Raw genomic sequence first — 19,737 nt, 5'->3', positions numbered from 1 at the left:
CAGGCACTTGAGCCCACCTATGGGTCCTACGCTTTGCCTACAGGAGGGTGCTGACTGAAGAGGGTGGTCTGACTGGCTGGAGAGAAAAGGACACCAGTGTAACAAGCCTGGGCTGTGGTCCCGGTAGTACTCCTGGTCTGACACAACTGCCCAGTCTCCTTGACGGACATCTTGGCATGAGGGCTCATGCCCTAGGAGACTAGTTTGTCAAACCTGGCTCTTTGCTGCCTGTTTTGGCTTGGTCTGAGAGCTAAGACTGGCACTAACATTCTTAAAGGCAAATCATCAAAAGAAGAATGATACAGCAAGACACATGATCATTATATAAAATTCAAATTTCAGTGTCCATAATAAAACTTTTTGGGAACCTGACTATGCTCACTCATTTAGGCATTGTCTCTGGCTGTTTGGGCTGCAGAGGTGAGTAACTGTGACCAAGCCGAAGGTGGTTACTATCTAGCATCAACAGAAACTGTTTGCTGACTCCTAGCCTGATGCCGCTAGCTGCAAAAATCACCGCTGGCACTGGGGCCTGCTCATCAAGAGGGTTCCAGGAGTCAATCCAGGTGCTTCTTCTCCAGAAGGAGCCAGCAGCAGTAATGACTTGAAAGGCTGATCCAAGGAGCAGTTGAACTTCTCCCAGTAAATGAATCACTGGCTTCCTGATCCATAGATCAGCCTTGCTGCGTCAGCTAGAATAACCCTATCCTCAGTCTGACTTGGAGACTGTCAGGCAAGGATCTTTCATTACAGGTGACAGAAACCCAATGTGGACCATCTGAAAGAAATGAGACCGGGATTAAGATGACCTGGCATGTGGCATGGAATCCCATGCTGGCTGGATGGCTGGACTGCAGGGATGCGTAGGGCTTCGCTCAGACCTGGTATGGCCTGGTCCCACTCTCCAGATGCCCTCTGCGCATCACCACCTGAACCTGTTCCAGGCTGCATCTTACACCATTAGCCCTCAAGGAGGGGTGAGCTGACCCAAGTCCAAACATCCTGAAGAAACACAGGCTCTGACTGGCATGTTCAGAGGCCCACCTTTCCACTGGACAAGGGGACAGCAGTGCTAGACTGTGTATCTTTTTTAGTGTTTCTTTGTTATTTATTTGGCTGCACTGGGTCTTAGCTGCAGCACATGCGATCTTCCATCTTTGTTGCGGCACGTGGGATCTTTAGTTGTGGCATGCAAACTCTTAGTTGCGGCATGTGGGATCAGGTTCCCCGACCAGGGATCAAACCCAGGCTCCCTGCACTGGGAATGTGGAGTCTTAGCCACTGGACCACCGGGGAAGTCCCTAGAATGGGTGTCTTTACTGTGCTTCTCTGGTATGTCTTTGTTACCTCTCTGCCCTGGCCATTCTGTCATGAATGCCCTTACCACCCCCTTGGCAGGCAGGCTCTGCCCTCTTTCCAGACTCAGGCTGGCTATCACCTCCTCCTGGAAGCACCTACCCCTGCCCTTGGGGTGCCCTTCCTTTGCACCCCCACGGGATGCTCCCTTCCTGCTTCCTTTCCACCCCCCATCCCCCAGCTCATCCGAGCTCAGGAGTTACTGGAAGTCTCAGCCATGTCTCATCCTCAGGCCCTGGGACCCAGAGGAGGTTCAGGAAATGTTTCCTGATTGGAGAGCTTGGACTCAGTAGTGGGGGTGATTTTTCAAAAGGGGATCCCAGGATTTCCTTTCTTACAGGCTGCAGGGTAGCAAGTTCAACTCTTGAGTTTTAATTCCTGCTTCACCACAGACTAGTTAGGCAAGTTACCTAAGCTTCTGTTTCCTAACTCCCTCAGTTTCTCATCTGTAAGATGGAAATACTAAGAGTACCTATCAGTATAGGTACTGTTGGTTAAATTAGACACTGCTGTTGTGAGGTTAAATTAGATACTGCTTAGCACAATTCCTGGAACAGTATACATACTCATTATTGTATTATTGTTTTTATCATATGCCCTTCTCACTCCCCAAGAGAACTCAATGCGGACTCCAAAAGCTGTGCAGAGAACAGGATACCTTTCTTCCAGCCCCTGATGATCCAAAAACAATCATTACTCCATCAATAAAACACAGGGTCAGTCTGGAGCCTCACTGGACTTCTGTAACAAAGTTAATCATATGTAAAATTTTGTGGAAAATATAATAAAGAAAAATACCAAGCAATCTAATATACTTTGGCATATCTTTTCCAGTCTTCTATTCTTATGAACAGTAAATGCAGTTTTAATCATATTGTATATTTGCATTCTATTGTGCATAGTAGCATCATATCCAACAATATCAACAACAGAAAAGCAACCCAGTCCAAAAAGGGGCAGAGGACCTAAACAGACATTTCTCCAAAGAAAACATATAGATGGTCGATAGGAATGTGAAAAGAGGTTTAACATTGCTAAGTATTAGAGAAATGCAAATCAAAACTACAATGAAGTACCACTTCCCACTGGCCAGAATAGCCACCATCAAAAAGTTTACAAATAACAAATGCTGGAGAGGAGGTGGAAAAAATGGAACTCTCCTACACTGTTGGTTGGAATGCAAACTGGTGCAGCCACTACGGAAAATAGTACACAGGATGCTGAGAAAACTAACACTAGAGCTGCCACATGACCTAGCAATCCCACTGTTGTGTGCAAACCCAGACAAAACTGTAATAGAGAAGATGCATTCACCCCCAGCAGCACTGTTCACAATAGCCAAGACATGGAAACAATCTAAATGTCTGTTGACAGAGAAATGGATAAAGACTGTGGTACACACACACACGGTGGAATATGACTCAGATTCCATAAAAAGAGTGAAATAATGCCATTCGCAGCAACATGAATGAGCCTAGAAGTTACCGTTTTAAGCAAGGTGAGAAAGAGAAAGAGACAGTAGCATCATATCATGTCTGCTAAGTTGCTATAGACAATGCCAAACACACCATTTCCCAACTTTTCAAGAAAGATGGTTATTTTTAAGTTACAACCACGGCTCATACAGAAACAAACTGAATACAGTACTCTTGCCTGGCAAATCCCATGGACGGAGCCGCCTGGAAGGCTGCAGTCCATGGGGCCGCTGAGGGTCGGACTGAGCGACTTCCCGTTCACTTTTCACTTTCATGCGTTGGAGAAGGAAATGGCAACCCACTCCAGTGTTCTTGCCTGGAGAATCCCAGGGACGGGGGAGCCTGGTGGGCTGCCTTCTATGGGGTCGCACAGAGTTGGACACGACTGAAGTGACTTAGCAGCAACTCATTATTAACCAGGGGCTCAGGAAGATACTATAACCAGTTCAAAGGTGAAAGTACAGAACAAGCACATTTAGAGAAATACTGAGATGAATGTGTAAATGGAATAAAAACTGGCTTCCTAAAAACAAAAACTGGCTTCCTGCACAGTGGGGAAGGGAAGACAATTGAATGACCACTGAACTGAATTTTTGCAGGTCCCGAAACATGTCTGCTGCTGGCTGGACTCATCCATTATACTGTGAAAGGTTGTGACCCAAGAAAAGGCCACACAGTTGGATTGCTATTGAAGGGTGAAGGTATCATACAATCTTAGACAGGAACATACCAGATCCAGCTGGCCAGGCTGCTCATGAGGAGACACTCACGGATCACCGAAAAGTGGAGGAGAAAGGGAATCTTGCTACCAAGCGAGTTAAAAAACCAATATGGATGGTACAATTGATTTTCTAGTAACACATATACAATAATATATGCCACAATATAGAAATGTCTATAGGAATATATGCCAGACAAGTGTTTATCTCTGGAAGGTAGAGCTGTGAAGGATTTTCATTATTTTGGGTTTTTTTTAAGGGGGGAATGTTGCACTGTTTGAATTATTTACAATGAACCTGTATTATTTCCATAATTTTTTAAATAAGGAAGATGGCAGTTTCCATGCTACAAATTAAGACTTTATGGATGCTTTCAGATATTCATTCATGCAATCTTCTGGAAAGAATTACTCCAATTACTCAACTACATACAGACTTCAACCCACTGATACATAAATTGAAACCGGGAATTTCAGGAAATGCAGTGTGGCTGATCATATTTTTCAAGATGTAATGTGTGTATGTACGCACATGTTCATGTACATGTATGTATGCATGTATGTGAGCATCCCACTTGTTCCTCTTACGTGGTGACGTTGGCACACTTCCATTCGATCTGGGTGCATCTTTGAAACGGCCCCAACCACCGGGACGCAGCAGCAGTGGCCCTGAGTGATCTCTGAGGTTCGGTCCGCACACAGCATTCATCCACCTGACTCTCTCTTGGGGGCGAGGTGGCAGGGGGATGCTTGCCCTTGGAACTCGGCCTCTACATTTCGAGGGAGTGCAGGCTACGCAAGAGCTACGTGTGCCATTCTGGGTAACACCCCCAGCCAGGCCCCCAGCGCCAAACACGAGTGAACAAACCTTCAGATGAGTAAGGCCAAGCTAGGGACTCAAGCTTGTAAGTCTTCCAGCTGAGGCCTCCAACATTCGTGGAGAGACCAGGCATCCCTGCCATACCTTGTCTAACTTCCCCATGAAGGAAACTCCACTCAGTGTTACATGGCAGCCTGGAGGGGAGGGGAATCTGGGGAAGAATGGATACAAACGTATGTATGGCTGGATCGCTCTAATCACGATTTAATTGACTATACTCCTATATCCAATAAAGTTTTTTTAAAAATTAGTAAATAAATACCTGATGTACAGAAAATACAAGAGATAATAAATGATTATTGCTCTAAGCCATTAAGGTTTTGGGGGGGTTATACATACAGCCATAATGTATATTGTTCCGAAAACCAACAAAATAGAACCGCGGTCCTATTCCATTATTCCTAGCTGCGGTATCCAGGCGGCTCGGGCCTGCTTTGAACACTCTTAATTGTTTCAAAGTAAACGCTTCGGGCCCCGCGGGACACTCAGCTAAGAGCATCGAGGGGGCGGGGGCGCCGAGAGGCAAGGGGCGGGGACGTGCGGTGGCTCGCCTCGCGGCGGACCGCCCGCCCGCTCCCAAGATCCACACACTATACATGGTCCCCACTTAAACACAGAGAATTCAATAACAATAACAAACATGGTTAAAATTTGAATGACAAATTCCAATTTTTGGATAAAGAAGACTTACATAGTTTTGAAAAAGATAAGATAACTAAGCCTTTAATGGAAAGGTGTGGAAGTAAGGAACTGGAAAACTTCTTACCTTACATTGCAAGAGAGACAAAAATTATAGATTTCTCTTGAATGTGAGAGTTGGAGAAACATGGGTGCCATAAAATGTTTTACCATCTTGTTTGCAGCCAGTTAAGCCAACTGTGTTCTTTTCCCCATGGAGGCCTGGTGTGTGATGGTTGCAAACAGCAGCCTCCTCTGCGGTGTGTGCAGCCTGCTGCCTGTAAGCATTGCCTTAAGGAACCCTGGAGACAGCCCTTTCCAGTGGTGCTCTTTCCAGCGGACATTCATGACTGGCATGCTGTCCCCAATCTAGGCCCCAGGCCTTTGGAAAGCCCAAGGGCACAGTGGTCAGCGTCCACATAGGCCAAGTCATAATGTCCATCCACACCACGCTGCAGAACAAGGAGCATGTGATTGAGGCCCTGCGCAGGGCCGACTTCAGGTTACCTGGCCTCCAGAAGACCACATCTTCAAGAAGTGGGGATTCACCAAGTTTAATGTGGATGAATTTGTAAACACGGTGGCCGAGAAGCAGCTCACCCAGGATGGCTGTGGGGTCACATACGCCCCTAATTGTGGCCCTGGACAAATGGCCCTGCATCCAGGAGAGCCTTGCCCCTTCCTTACTCATGCCCTTCAGTAAACCCTACCTTCCTGCCCCAAAAAAATCTTGAAGGTGTCAGCAGAATTAAAACAATAAGCTGTATACTTTCCAAATCACAGAAGATAAAAATAAATAAATCATACCTATCACAGAAGGCAAGGAAAAAGAGAAAGCTTAGATCAAAACATGAAAATAAAGCCCAAACATGAAAATGAAAGCAAATGCCAGAATAAATATAAATGCATTATCCTCCTCTACTAAAAGCCAAAGAGCCTGGAATTGAGTTAATACGATTTCATTACTACTATGCATCCGTATTACTGTATATAAGATATAACTAAATAAAGATATTTTATAATACATATATTATATATAATATAATTCAACTAAATAAAGATACTGTATATAAGATATAGCTAAATAAAGATATTTTATAATACATATTATATATATAATATAACTAAATAAAGATACTGTACATAAGATATAGCTAAATAAAGCCAAAGAATGTTCAAACTACCGCAGAATTGCATTCATCTCACATGCTGGCAAAGTAAAGCTCAAAATTCTCCAAGCCAGGCTTCAACAGTACATGAACCAAGAGCTTCCAGATGTTCAAGCTGGATTTAGAAAAAGCCAAGGAACTGGAGATCAAATTGCCAACATCCGTTGGATCATCGGAAAAGCAAAAGAGTTCCAGAAAAACATCTACTTTTGCTTTATCGGCTACGCCAAAGCCTTTGACTGTGTGGATCACAACCAACTGTGGAAAATTCTGAAAGAGATGGGAATACCAGACCACCTGACCTGCCTCCTGAGAAATCTGTATGCAGGTCAAAAAGCAACAGTTAGAACCAGACATGGAACAACAGACTAGTTCCAAATTGGGAAAGGAGTACGTCAAGGCTGAATATTGTCACTCTGCTTATTTAACTTACATGCAGAGCACATCATGCGAAATGCTGGGGTGGATAAAGCACAGGCTAGAATCAAGACTGCCGGGAGAAATAACAATAACCTCAGATATGCAAATTACACCACCCTTATGGCAGAAAGCGAAGAAGACTAAAGAGCCTCTTGATAAAAGTGAAAGAGGAGAGTAAAAGGTTGGCTTAAAACTCAACATTCAGAAAATGAAGATCATGGCATCAGGTCCCATCACTTCATGGCAAATAGATGGGGAAACAATGGAAACAGTGAGAGACTTTCCTTTCTTGGGCTCCCAAATCACTGCAGATGGTGACTGCAGCCATGAAATTAAAAGCACTTGCTCCTTGGAAGAAAAGTTATGACCAACTAGACACACATTAAAAAGTAGAGACATTACGTTGCCAGCAAAGGTCTGTCTAGTCAAAGCTAAGGTTTTTCCAGTAGTCATGTATGGATGTGAGAGTTGGACCATAAAGAAAGCTGAGCAAAAAAGAATTGATACTTTTGAACCGTGGTGTTGGAGAAGACTCTTGAGAGTCCCTTGGACAGCAAGGAGATCCAGCCAGTCCATCCTAAAGGAGATCAGTCCTGAATGTTCATTGGAAGAACTGATGCTGAAGCTGAAGCTCCAATACTTTGGCCACCTGATGTGAAGAACTGACTCATTGGAAAAGACCCTGATGCTGGGAAAGTTTCAAGGCAGGAGGAGAAGGGGACAACAGAGGATGAGATGGTTGGATGGCATCACCAGCTTGATGGACATGAGCTTGAGCAAGCTCCAGGACTTGGTGACAGACAGGGAAGCCTGGCGTGCTGCAGTCCATGGGGTCACAAAGAGTTGGACATGACTGAGTGACTGAACTGAACTGAGCTAAAATAAAGACACATCCTTTCCTCCTGTGCTGTTGCGCATTAGGTGAACATGTCTTCCGGACAGACCCCTTGCCAGTACCACTCAACTCCCTGCTCCTAGGTTTCCAGATGGACAGGGGCTAACAAGAGGGCCCAGGGTGGACAGAAGTGACCACCTCAGGAAACCATACCTTCATGAGAGGAGGAGTTACCCAGTTATCTGGCTGGAACAACCCCCGAAAGGGATTGAGGGTCAAACATTCCCCCTGCGTGCTTCCTGTCTGAAGGTTCAAGGCCAGTTTAGAGGGCAAAGCATGGATGGGGACTCCCCTGGTAGTCCAGTGAATAAGAATCCACCTTCCAACGCAGGGGATGCAGGTTCGATTCCTGGTCCAGGAAGATTCTATATGTCTCGGAGCAACTAAGCCCTTGCAATGCAGCCACTGAGCCTGTGTGCCTAGAGCCTGAACTCAGCAACAAGAGAAGCCACGGCAATGAGAAGCCCATGCACCACAACCAAGAGGAGCCCCCTCTCGCTGCAACGGGAGAAAGCCTACATACAGCAGTGCAGACCCAGTGCAGCCAAAAGATCAATCAATGAAAACTTTTTTTAAAAATCATGCACTGGCCACCAACTGTGTCATCTTGCTCAGCCCCACAAGCACATCATTAGGGAAGATTCCTCCCAGGCTCCTGCCAATCATTTGCCACATTTTCTGAAAGGTTCTGAGTTTTTTTCTTTTCCTATGCCTTAATTAGCTTTTAAATTGGGAAGCTGGGAGATGGTATATCTAGGAAGGGCTTCCCCGTACCTCAGATGGTTAAGTATCTAAGAAGGTTGTTGAATGTCATCTTAAGCCTAAGATCTTTAGTCGCTCAGTCGTGTCTGACTCTCTGTGACCCCCTGAATCGCAGCACGCCAGGCCTCCCTGTCCATCACCAACTCCCGGAGTTCACTCAGACTCGAGTCCATCGAGTCAGTGATGCCATCCAGCCATCTCATCCTCTGTCGTCCCCTTCTCCTCCTGCCACCAATCCCTCCCAGCATCAAAGTCTTTTCCAATGAGTCAACTCTTCACATGAGGTGGCCAAAGTACTGGAGTTTCAGCTTTAGCATCATTCCTTCAAAGAAATCCCAGGGCTGATCTCCTTCAGAATGGGCTGGTTGGATCTCCTTGCAGTCCAAGAGACTCTCAAGAGTCTTCTCCAACACCACAGTTCAAAAGCATCAATTCTTTGGTGCTCAGCCTTCTTCACAGTCCTGACCTCTTATTTCAATAGGAGGCCCTTTTTAAAAACTGTCTGTTGAGCCTCAGGTGTTGTGCCATGCGCCTGGAGCACAGTAATGAACAAAGCCTGGCCCCACACCTTGGGGAGGTGCTCATCGCCTGGAGAGGGCGGCAGGGAGGCAAGCAAGCACACAGCTAACTCTAACACAGGGCAGAAGGAAATAAATGCTAAATATAGATGCCACGTAGCCAGGACAGGGAGGAGGGAGCAATTAATGCTGGTGCAGGAATGAGAGAAGCCTTTATGGGGAGTCTGCAAGGCCTCTCTCTGAGCCCACAATAGTATCTATAGACAGAGGAAAATACCCACACACCCCAAGTGCGGTCAGTATTCAGAGCTGGGTCATCCTGGGGCAGCTGAGCCCCTTGGAGGGGAAGGTCCACCCCCTCCACCCCCTGCCTCCAGCTGGGGCCCACAGAAGGGGTGTGGGGAGGGGGCAGATGAAATGCATCACATTGGGTTCAGGGGAAAGCAGTGACCCAGGATGAGGTACAGGAGACCCCAGCCCCGAGAATACGAGGTTTCTGATGTTGCCTAAGATGAAATGTTGCTAACAGTCAGGAGGGTGAGTTTTGGGTCTTTTCTCAGTCACTGGTTGGAGAGGAGGCTGGAATGAGATTGGGGGCTGGTTGAGTCCAGCCCCAGGAAACGGGGGTGAGAGTCTCAGCTAAAGGAGGGAGAAGCAGGGCCCAGCATTTATTGATGGCTTCATGGGGCAGGCACTAAGAGCATTGTCTTACCTAGCCTTTGTTATTCTGCAAATACTTACTGAGCATCTATTCTGTGCCACACACTGATTTAGGCACTGGGGATACAGTGGTAAACAAGACAAAAACAAGACAAAAATACTCCTGGTGACCAATATTTGACATAATATTTTGACATAATTTCAGTGATAGATACCTATCACCAGTATTAAGTACTATGAAGAAAAATAAAGGGGAAAAGAATAAAAGGAAGTGCCACTGTCACGAAGTGGTCAGGGAAGGCCTCCCAGAAGAGCTGACATCTGAGCAGAGACCCGACTTAGCAAGAGAAGAGCTTTACTGCATTTTAGTGAGGCTTACGCAGCCTAAAGATGAAGAAACAAACCTCAGATGCCTTGCCTGGTGGTCCAGTGGTTAAGACTCCACGCTTCCCATGCAGGGGTGCGGACTCGATTCCTGGTCAGGGAACTAAGATTCCCACATGTTAGTGCTGGGAGGCCAAAAAAGAAACAATCCTCAGAGAAATGTAGTGGCTTTCCCTAGGTTACAAAGCTCCTAAGACTCCTCTCGGGAAGGGTGTGAGATTCTAGGCTCTGGTGATGAATTCAGAAGCAGCACCTGACCCTCAGACTCTCCATTCACAGACAGCTGCGGTGGCCAATCTTTAGGTAAACTCACTTGGTAAGAAGTCAGCCCATGGGTTCTTCTTGCCCTCTTTTCCCTCTTCTCCTTCCTCCTCCCCTACCTCCTTCTCCTTCCTGCTTTTACAACATTTTATTATAAATAAGCACTGGGAAGTTTATTATAAACAAAGTTTCAATTCAGTGAATAATTTTAGAAAGAACACTTTAACCGGTGCCCAAGAGAACAAAATATGTAGCCACCATCCCAGAAGACTTCTCCTGTTCCTTTCCATGCTCTCATCATTCACAGTAATCCCTTCCTTGTCTTATCATTTTGTACAATCTATATTTGTATTCCTAAACAATACCGTTTTGCCTAATTTTGAACTCCATTGAAATGGTATTAACATAATTTTGTATATATTCTTGTCTTCTTTCACTCAACATCATGTTCACAAGATTCATCCATGTTGCCAAGTATATTTGTTTATTGGGGCTTCCCTAACAAAGACCTACAGGTTGGCTTAAACAAAAGAAATTTATTTTCTCCTAGTTGAAGAGGCTAGAAGTCTGAGAGCAAGGTGTCAGCAAGGTTACCTCCTTCTGAGGGCTGTGAGGGAAGGCTGTGCTCCAGGTCTCTTCCTGGCTTATCGAGAGATGGCTGTCTTCTCCCTGTATCTTCATCTTTCCTCTGTACGTGTCTATGTCCAGACACCCTTGTTCTATAAGGACATCAGCCGTACTGGATGGACGCTGCTCATATGACCTCATTTGAACTTGATTGCCTATGTAATTAAATATAGTCACACTCTGAAGTATGGGGGTTAGGGTGTTATACGAATATGGTGGGATGGAGGAGATACCACTGAGCCTAACACTGGATGTAACTACGGCTCACTAATTTTCATTACGGTGTGGTCACCTATTGTACGTTAATCACAATGTATCTACCCATTCTGCTGCTGATGGGCACTTGAGTTGTTTCCAGTTTGGAGGCCATTACAAATAACACTGCTTTGAATTGTCTTTCACCTGTAACTTGGTGCAGGTGTGCGTGAATTTCTTTAGGGTTTGTAACTAGAAGTGGATCAACTGACTCACGGGATGTTTATCTTCAATTTTATTCATTTATTTTTTAAATTGATTTGGCTGTGCTAGGTCTTAGACGTGGCACACAGGATCTTTGGTCTTTGTTACAGTATGTGGGATCTAGTTCCCTGCCCAGGGATCAAAGCTGGGCCCCCTGCATTGGGACCATGGAGTCTTAGCCACTGGGCTACCAGGAAAGTCCCTATCTTCAATTTTACAAGGCGTGTGGACAGTTTCCCAAAGCGGCTACACCAGTCTCTTCTTACCCCAGCCACAGAGTCTCACGTCTCCACTGCTCCGCTCCCCGCCAGCACTTGGGATCAGCAGACCCGCCAGGGTTAATTGTGAGGTAGTTTATTTTGCATTTCCTTAATGTCTGAGGCATTGGGCACATTTTCACACGAACCATCTACAGCTGCCATTTTGTAAAGTGCCTGTTCAAGACTTTTGCCAACTTTCCTATTAAGTCCTCTTTTTAACCTCTGATTACTCCACTTTATGCAAGCAGAGCAATTTTATTATCATTTAAGGGCATAATGTTAACCTTCCTGCTCCTTGGTCGGTACCATCAGATCCATCCTGAAATTTTTTAATAACTTGAATCTCAGAGAAAAAGGATTGGAGGTTTAATCTCTTTCTTCCCAGAAGCCCCTGGGCTTCTTAGGCAAACATTCCAACACCCCTCCTTCAACTTCCTACCTCCACATGTGGGTAGAGCCCCGCCCCCCCCAAGTCACAGCATCCCCTCCTGCCTGCCCTGCTGCCATGCCGCCCACACAGGACATGATCACTGAAGGAGATCAGGTGCAATGTCCAGCATAATCCCAGGAACCCCATATGCTGTTAGTGAATATTACTTCCTTCCCCTTCCTGATGCTCTGCAGAAAAGAAAGTGAAAGTGTTGGTTGATCAGTCGTGTCCGACTGTTTGCGACCCCAAGGACTGTAGGATGCCAGGCTCCTCTGTCCACGGAATTCTCCAGGCAAGAATACTGGAGTGGGTTGCCATTCCCTCCTCCATGGAACCCCACCACCCTCTCCCCAAGGGATCAAACCCAGGGCTCCTGCATTGTAGGCAGATTCTTTACTGTCTGAGCCACCAGGGAAACTACTGCAGAAAGGAAAAGTAACAACTACTGACCAACCTCTGAGTGCCAGGTCATATGCCAATGCCTGCTATTTGCCCATTCATTGCCATTCTCTTCCTCTTTCTTAGCTGCAGATTTTATTCAAGGAAGTAAAAGGCACCCTTTGCCGCTTTCCTGACACCTGGAACCTCCTGCAGCCATCTTAGTTGTTGCCTTAAAGGATAAAAGAACTTACCTGGCTCTGTGACAGAGAGGAGCCATCAGACCAGACCTTGAAAGACAACTTGTTTTATGCAACAGAGAAATTAACCTCTGTCACTTTAAAGCCATTGTTACCCGGTTTTCTCTTTGATGAGGCACAACTGAATCTAGATACTTAATGGAAAATACATATTTTCAGTTAATTATAAACATCTGCTGGCTGGAGTTAACTTTTCCTGCTTCCATTAAAATCATTTTTCTGGTAAGTTTTAATATATTTAGATATCCACATTCAACTTTACATTTTTCAAATAGCTGATTAGATCAGTATTTTCATGCTGGTATGAGTATTGAGATACAGTATCTTAAATGGTTATAAACTTAAGTACTTCCTGTGATAGAAGTATCCCTCTCTAAGAAGCCGTCTTGTTTATGACAGCTACATGTAAATAAACGTTAGGATACTCAGGAGGTAATGAATTCATTCTCTATTTATTTTTTTGGCTGTATCTCTGGGCATGCAGGATCTTAGTTCCTCAGCCAGGGATCGAACCAGCCCCCACTGAAGTGGAAGTGATGTCTTAACCGTTGGACAGCCAGGGAAGTCCTGAATTCATTCTTTTTGAATGCAGCTAATATTCACAGAGAACTTCCTGTGTGAGTTAGCCAGGCTGTGTCCTCCCTGTTCAAAGTGAGGCTCTCAAGTCATGGTCCCTACCCTCCATGACTGCAATGTGATAAAGCCACGGGTCACTGTCAGATAGCAGGTCATGTATTTGGTCGGGGAGCCACTATGGAAATGAGAATGTGCATACCCACACGTGCACCCACAAACACACGAGAACAAGGAGGCTGCGTGAGATGTAGGAGCAAACACTGGATTCTGACTGTAAAGCCTTAGACGATTCACTGAGTCTTTCTGAGCCTGTTTCCTCTTCTGAAAATGGTGGCTTATCCCACGGGTGTATTGTGAGGATGAAATGAGAAAACACATAAATGCCGGCATAAAGGAAGCACTCGATCACGTTCAATAAAGTGGGTTTGTGGCTTTGTTTTTGTTTTTTAACTTTTTTACCTCTTTACTGAATTTGTTACAATATTGCTTCTGTTCTATGTTTTGGCCAGGAGGCACCTGGGGTCTTAACTCCCTGACCAGACAGAGATGGAATACACACCCTCTGCCATCAGAAGGGGAAGTCTTAACCATTGGACCACTAGGGAAATCCTGGTTTGTTTTTCTTTTTAACTTAACTGGCTAAGCAGGGTCAAAGACCCATCTGCCACTTCAGCAGAAGGCCTTACTCCAGCCACCTGAGTCATCCCCCAGCCAGGCCCCAGGGCAAGAGGCCTGGGGTGGGTCCCAGGGTCTCTCATCTCCCAAAGGCAACGATACTTCTCATCACCAAAGCCTGGACGAGCTGGGTGTAAGTACAGATTAGGTTTCCATTTTTACTTAAAAATCCTAACTTCTGGACGTTCATTTTGGGGATTACAGCAATAGATTAAGCTACTTTAAGATGTTATAAGTTGAAGTCTTTACTTGGCTGCTAAAGTTTAATTCAGTCTAATTATTTCATATGGCATCAACTATAATAGTTTCATAATTTCTAGTATATTAAGCACTTAATATGTTGTGTCATTTGAAATCACATATTAAATTCAGCAAAGTACATTTTAATGAGAGTTAAGTGGTGTGAAAATATTAATACAATGTGATGCTTCATCTTGGAGCTCATATTTTGTGGGTCTGTTCCTTGTGTACAAATGCCTGGCTCACCAGGTAAGGGAAGTGTTTAACTGCCTGGAGCTCAAATGGGTGTCTGACCAGAACATGCTCCCACCTTTTCCCATTCAGCACTTTACAGTGGGATTTCTCACTGGACCTCATAACCCAGCAAAGCAAGCAGGGAAATCATTCCATTTTAGAGATGAGCGGGCTGAGGCTCATGCCTGGGACATCACAATGACCCTTCTTGGCTCACAGCCATAGCCGTTTTCCCCCTTCTCCACAGCTGTTGTCAGAATAACCCAGGGGAGAGTAATGTCTGGACTCGGGCACAGGGAGGATTTGGAGGACGTGTCATTCTTTCCCCGACTTGTATCCACACATAGAGAAACTGACAGAGACACAGAGAAGTTGGCTGACTTTGTACTTGCAGTTGGCAATTCTTTTTGAACCTTCTTTCAGAGCCTACAAAAATCACAGTGAAGCCTTAAGATAACAACATCTTGGACTTCCCTGGTGGTCCAGTGGTTAAGAATCCACTTGCCCATGCAGAGGACACAGGTTCAGTCCCCAGTCTGGAGAGATCCCACGTGCCATGGAGCAACTAAACCCCTGCACCACAACTACTGAAGCCCACAGGCCCAGGGCAACACAGGAAGCCACCGCAGCAAGAAGCCCACCACCACAGCGACGAGCAGCTCCTGCTCATCACAACTAGAGAAAACCCACGCAGCAGTGAAGACCACCACAGCCAAACCAAAATGTGTGTGTGTGTGTGTGTGTGTGTGTGTATAGCAACAGCTCAAAATATTGATGTGTCAATGGCAGAATTTAAGGCAGCAAAGAAAGAGATTTGAGAGAGCGCTTCCTTGAACCCTTCAAGCTGCATTCCCATCTTCCTTCTAGGTGCAGTTAGCCCTTGGAGTCCGAGAGAGCCGAGAGCAAATTCCAGTATCATGGACTAGCTGCGCCCCTTTACCTCTCTAGACCTAGGTTTTCCCCATCAGGAAAACAGGAATAATAAACCCCCTGTGCTTATCTCTCAGAGACATTAAAATAAAATAATACATCAGAAGGTTCTATGGCGACCTTAAAGGGCAAGGACTCATGCTAAGCTGAGTGAACAGGAGTTAATGAGTCTATGTGATGCTGTCCTTCCCAAACAATGTAACTACACTTTAATTAGGGCCTCTGGTAACTCAAACCCAAAGGATTGAAGACCTCTGGTAAAAACAGTGCCCACAGTAGCTTAGTAAAGGAGGAAAAAAAAAAAAAAAGAAAAAATTCCACCTGGTGGCTTAGATGGTAAAGAATCTGCCTACAATGCAAGAGACGTGGGTTTTATCCCTGGGTCAGGAAGATCCCCTGGAGAACGGAGTGGCAACCCACTCCAGTATTCTTGCCTGGAATGAACAGAGGTAGGGGTGTGGGTGTGTCAGTGCGGCTGGGAATGTGGATGTGAGTTTGTGTGGGTGTGTCTAAGAAACAGTCTCCACAGTAGCTTAAAGAAAAGAAGGGAAACCTCTCACCCTCCCCCAACCTCCCTCTCCCTCCTTGCTGGGCCTTCCAGCTGGGACAGGGGCAATTGGTTTATGGTTCAGCAGGTCCCAGACCCTAGGTCCACATGAGCCCCTGTGGACTATTTCCAGGATCTTCCATGCCCTAAAACAGAAATCAAAACTAGTGTTGAATTTTAACATCTTGCTAATTAGTCTTGAAAAATTTTTCACTTACCTGGTTACAAAAACCACAGCAGGTAAAAGCAGACAGAAATGTTAGTCTCTAGAGCACTTTCCTCACTTGGCAGAAGTTAAAACTGAACCAGAGAGGTAGGTCCAGAAAGTTGGCCAAGGTCACCAAGACAGGTGCAGGGAGGAATGGGAACTAAAATTCAGATCTCTGTCCTCTGGACCACAGCTGCTCAATAAGAAACAAACAAACAAAACCACCTCTGGCTCAAAATAACACTAACTCATATAGCCAGAAACAGTGAACAACTTGGTCCATCAGCCTGGTCCATCTCCTGCTGGTTTCTGCAATAAGGCAGTTATGAACCCGTGAGAGGTACTTGTCACAGTGACACGTGTGTGCATCGACTGTGTCCAAAAGGCTCTCCCTCTAAATAAATGAAGAAAAACGTGGCTGCTAATTGAAGATTAGCATCATCTCCCATCAATGCTAATACGCATTTTGGTTATTTGCAATTCCCTTTTGCAAGTCTGAGGGAAACATCATTGCCCAAATTAGCTCTTTTCGCTCAATAAAGGCCATATTAGCATTCTGAGGTTTGTGTTTGCTTACTGCTTATTTAGAGAGAGGTCAGATGAGAAGTTGGGCTGTCTGCACCTGATTCCCATTTCACTGAACACGGGGGGGGGGGGGGGAGGGGGGAGGAGCTCCAAAGTCCCCAGAGGCCAGGCCAGGTGCTTCCCGGCTAGAGCTCAGTCAGGCTCACAGTGCGGTGCCGGAGCTCCACGTGGAGCACCAACTATTGGACACCTCCACAGCGGCCTCCTCTGAAGCACTGGCTCAGACGGGTGAAACTAACTCAGGTGACTCCAGAGTGTTCCTCTGCCTGGACTCTGCGTCCTGTCCTCTCAGGGCTGCATCCCTATCATCAACTGTCACCTCGACTGTCACCTCCTTTCCTGTCCACCCACTTGCGTGGCCTCCTTCCTCAGCCACACTGTATCCCCGCCTGTTCCTTCCCATCTGTCTCGGCACTGAAAAATGCTCTCCCCATCCTGGAACGCCAGCTTCATGAGCCCTGCAGCCCCGGTGCTCACGTCATGGATGCTCAATATTTGGTGGAAATGAAGGCAGGAAGGAAAACCTGAGCTGATAAGGCTTTGGGAGCATCGTTTAAGAGGAAAAGGGCAGACTACACTCCTGGTCCCGAATATTTTCTCTCTTGAGTTACACCGTGAAGAGTAAAAGATCAGTCTTTGAAACCAGATTTGCATCCAAATCCCCAGTTGTCTTACCACTGACAGGATAATTTTGGCTTTGATAGTTTAACCAACTAGAGAATCCGTTTTCTAACCTACAAACTGGGCGGGAGTGGGGGTGGGGTGGGACTGATCAATCAGATTCAGTGCCTGGCCCAGGGCTGGATCAAAGGGTGGTGATATTTCCCAGAGTGCCACCACCCTCGAGCCACTCTATGCAAAGTCTGGACCCCAGAGAGGACCCGCCCCGCCCCGCGCCAATCCCTCTATCCCTTGGCTTCAAGAGCGGCGCCCAGCCCCAGCCGCGCAGCACACAGCTTCCCGCGCCCAGTCCCTGCCCGGTCTCTGTCGGTGGCTCAGCCCTCGCGGGGTCACTAGTCCCAACGCGACCATCGGTTCGCAAGCGGTTCGGAGTCCCGGGCCGCACTTCTGGGGGGATCTCTTTGGCACCATCGCCCCTCGTCCCAAAAAAGCGTTCTCGCGAGGCACACGCCGCCACGAGTAGTTGCCAGGATCACCGTGCTGCCGCGTTCCCCTCCGCCAAGCGCTGCGACCGACCCTTGGGCATTCAGCCCGGCAGGAGCGCAAGAGGCGCGTGAGCAACGCGCACCACGTGACCGAGCTTGTCTGCCCTCGCAGACTACTAGGCGCGCAGAGGTCGGGCGGGGGCAGGGCCAATTTCCCATGGTTCCCTTCATTTGCATATATGATGTAATAAGGTTATGGAGACTATTAAACTTAATCATAATCCAACAATATGATGACAGTATGTGTGGTACAAAAAGGCAGAACTTATTATGTACTTTGAGTCTTAAAGAAGGGTTACAGTCTAGTCACCATAAGTGTAAAATTTTTTCTATTCATAGCTTTATATAGTTCCTGAGAGGACACGTTTGTCGTGCTCGCTTCGGCAGCACATATACTAAAATTGGAACGATACAGAGAAGATTAGCATGGCCCCTGCGCAAGGATGACACGCAAATTCGTGAAGCGTTCCATATTTTTGTCCAGACGGTCTGCACAGCTCTCACCCTGATGCGAACGCTTTTCGCCTGAAGTTTCTGCAGTTTCTGCTTTTTGTTTGACATAAAAGAAGCCATAGCCCCTGGAGACGAAGTAAAAGTAAGTGTGGACAATCAGATTGATCACTTGCTGTGCTTTTCACACCTGGCCCTTGGGCCCCAGTCTTCAGCCTTGCAAATCTTGCCTCTGCTTCCCTCTGCATTATCCTGAGTTCTACTGTACCTTACCCTTAAGGAAGTGGCCTTGCCAAAGTTGGTCCGTTTCACGTCCAAAGCATAACAGGACCTTGCTGCTAAGTCGCTTCAGTCGTGCCCGACTCTGTGCGACCCCATAGACGGTCTCCCACCAGGCTCCCCCATCCCTGGGATTCTCCAGGCAAGAACACTGGAGTGGGTTGCCATTTCCTCCTCCAATACATGAAACTGAAAAGTGAAAGTGAAGTCCCCCAGTCGAGCCCAACTCTTGGCGCCCCCATGGACTGCAGCCCACCAGGATCCTCTGTCCATGGGATTTTCCAGGCAAGAGTACTGGAGTGGGGTGCCATTGCCTTCTCCAAACAGGACCTTAGTGCCACCATAAACTTACATTGTACTATATATACCAGGAACTTGGAACAAGACTGACTCATGCTACCTCTGAATCTTAAAATAATAATAACAATACTCACTCCTTATTGAGCATCTCCTATATGCCAGGGCCTTCTCCGATATCTCATTTTAATATTTCTGACAGTCCTGTCTTGTGGGTATTACTGCCACTATTTCATAGGAGATGCTGAGGTAAAGCCACCTGGGCATGATCATGTTAATTAATAAGTAGCTGAAACAAGGCCTGCTAAGACCTTTAGCTGCACAAATCCTGAAAAGCCCTGCCCCCAGGTAATTCAATGGCAAAAGGCACGTCCTAACAAATAAGAATGAGAAGGGGAAAAATGCCAACAAAGTTCAGATTTCTTTCCAAAAGAAAAATCAATTTTTTCCAAAAGAAAAATGTGGGTGCATACGCCTTGCTGGTGCCTGAACACGCGTGTAGTTCGCCTGGCAGTGTCTGCAGCCCCTGGGAGCCGGGTTGGCTTGCCTCCCGCAGTCCCTCGCTCCCAGGCTCTGCTCTCGCCTCAGTCAAGGCACAGGGATGGTCGCCCAGCCTCAGAGCCACCCCAATCAGCGAGTGCTCAGAGCTGCAGAGCAGTGTACTATCAAGGATCCACTTCTGTTCTCTTCAGTGGAGGCAAAATGATCCTTTCCAGGAAACAGCCGAGAACAGGCATCCGTGGGACCTCATGGCCTCCAGTGTGTGGAGTTAGAGAACAATTCTTGGTTTTCATTTCTTCCCCCAAAGATACTTGGTTCCTTGGAGGCCATGTGGGTCACTGGGTGAGTAGTTTAAAGGCCCATTTCTGGAACGTCTGACAAGAAAATGACCACTATTGGTTTGGCTCTCTTTATCCTTCTTTGTGGCATAACCCTGTTTCAGAGTAAAATTTAGAAAAG

The 19,737-nt window shown here is 46.4% G+C and overlaps 2 non-coding genes across 2 annotated transcripts; both read left to right on the top strand.

The window, feature by feature from the left end:
* Positions 1-5,286: 5,286 nt before the first annotated feature.
* LOC114115934 (small nucleolar RNA SNORA70) lies at positions 5,287-5,421 on the top strand. Its single transcript, XR_003590039.1, has one exon. It is a non-coding gene; the product is annotated as a small nucleolar RNA SNORA70 (small nucleolar RNA).
* A 12,701-nt stretch (positions 5,422-18,122) lies between these two features.
* Positions 18,123-18,229, top strand: LOC114115967 (U6 spliceosomal RNA). The gene has a single exon (XR_003590067.1). It is a non-coding gene; the product is annotated as a U6 spliceosomal RNA (small nuclear RNA).
* Positions 18,230-19,737: the final 1,508 nt, after the last annotated feature.

The sequence above is a fragment of the Ovis aries genome, chromosome 7 (genome assembly GCF_016772045.2).
Source record: "Ovis aries strain OAR_USU_Benz2616 breed Rambouillet chromosome 7, ARS-UI_Ramb_v3.0, whole genome shotgun sequence".
In the NCBI taxonomy this organism is placed as follows: Eukaryota; Metazoa; Chordata; class Mammalia; order Artiodactyla; family Bovidae; genus Ovis; species Ovis aries.
The sequence above is the reverse complement of the archived record's forward strand: the minus strand, read 5'-3'. Positions and strand labels throughout refer to the sequence as shown.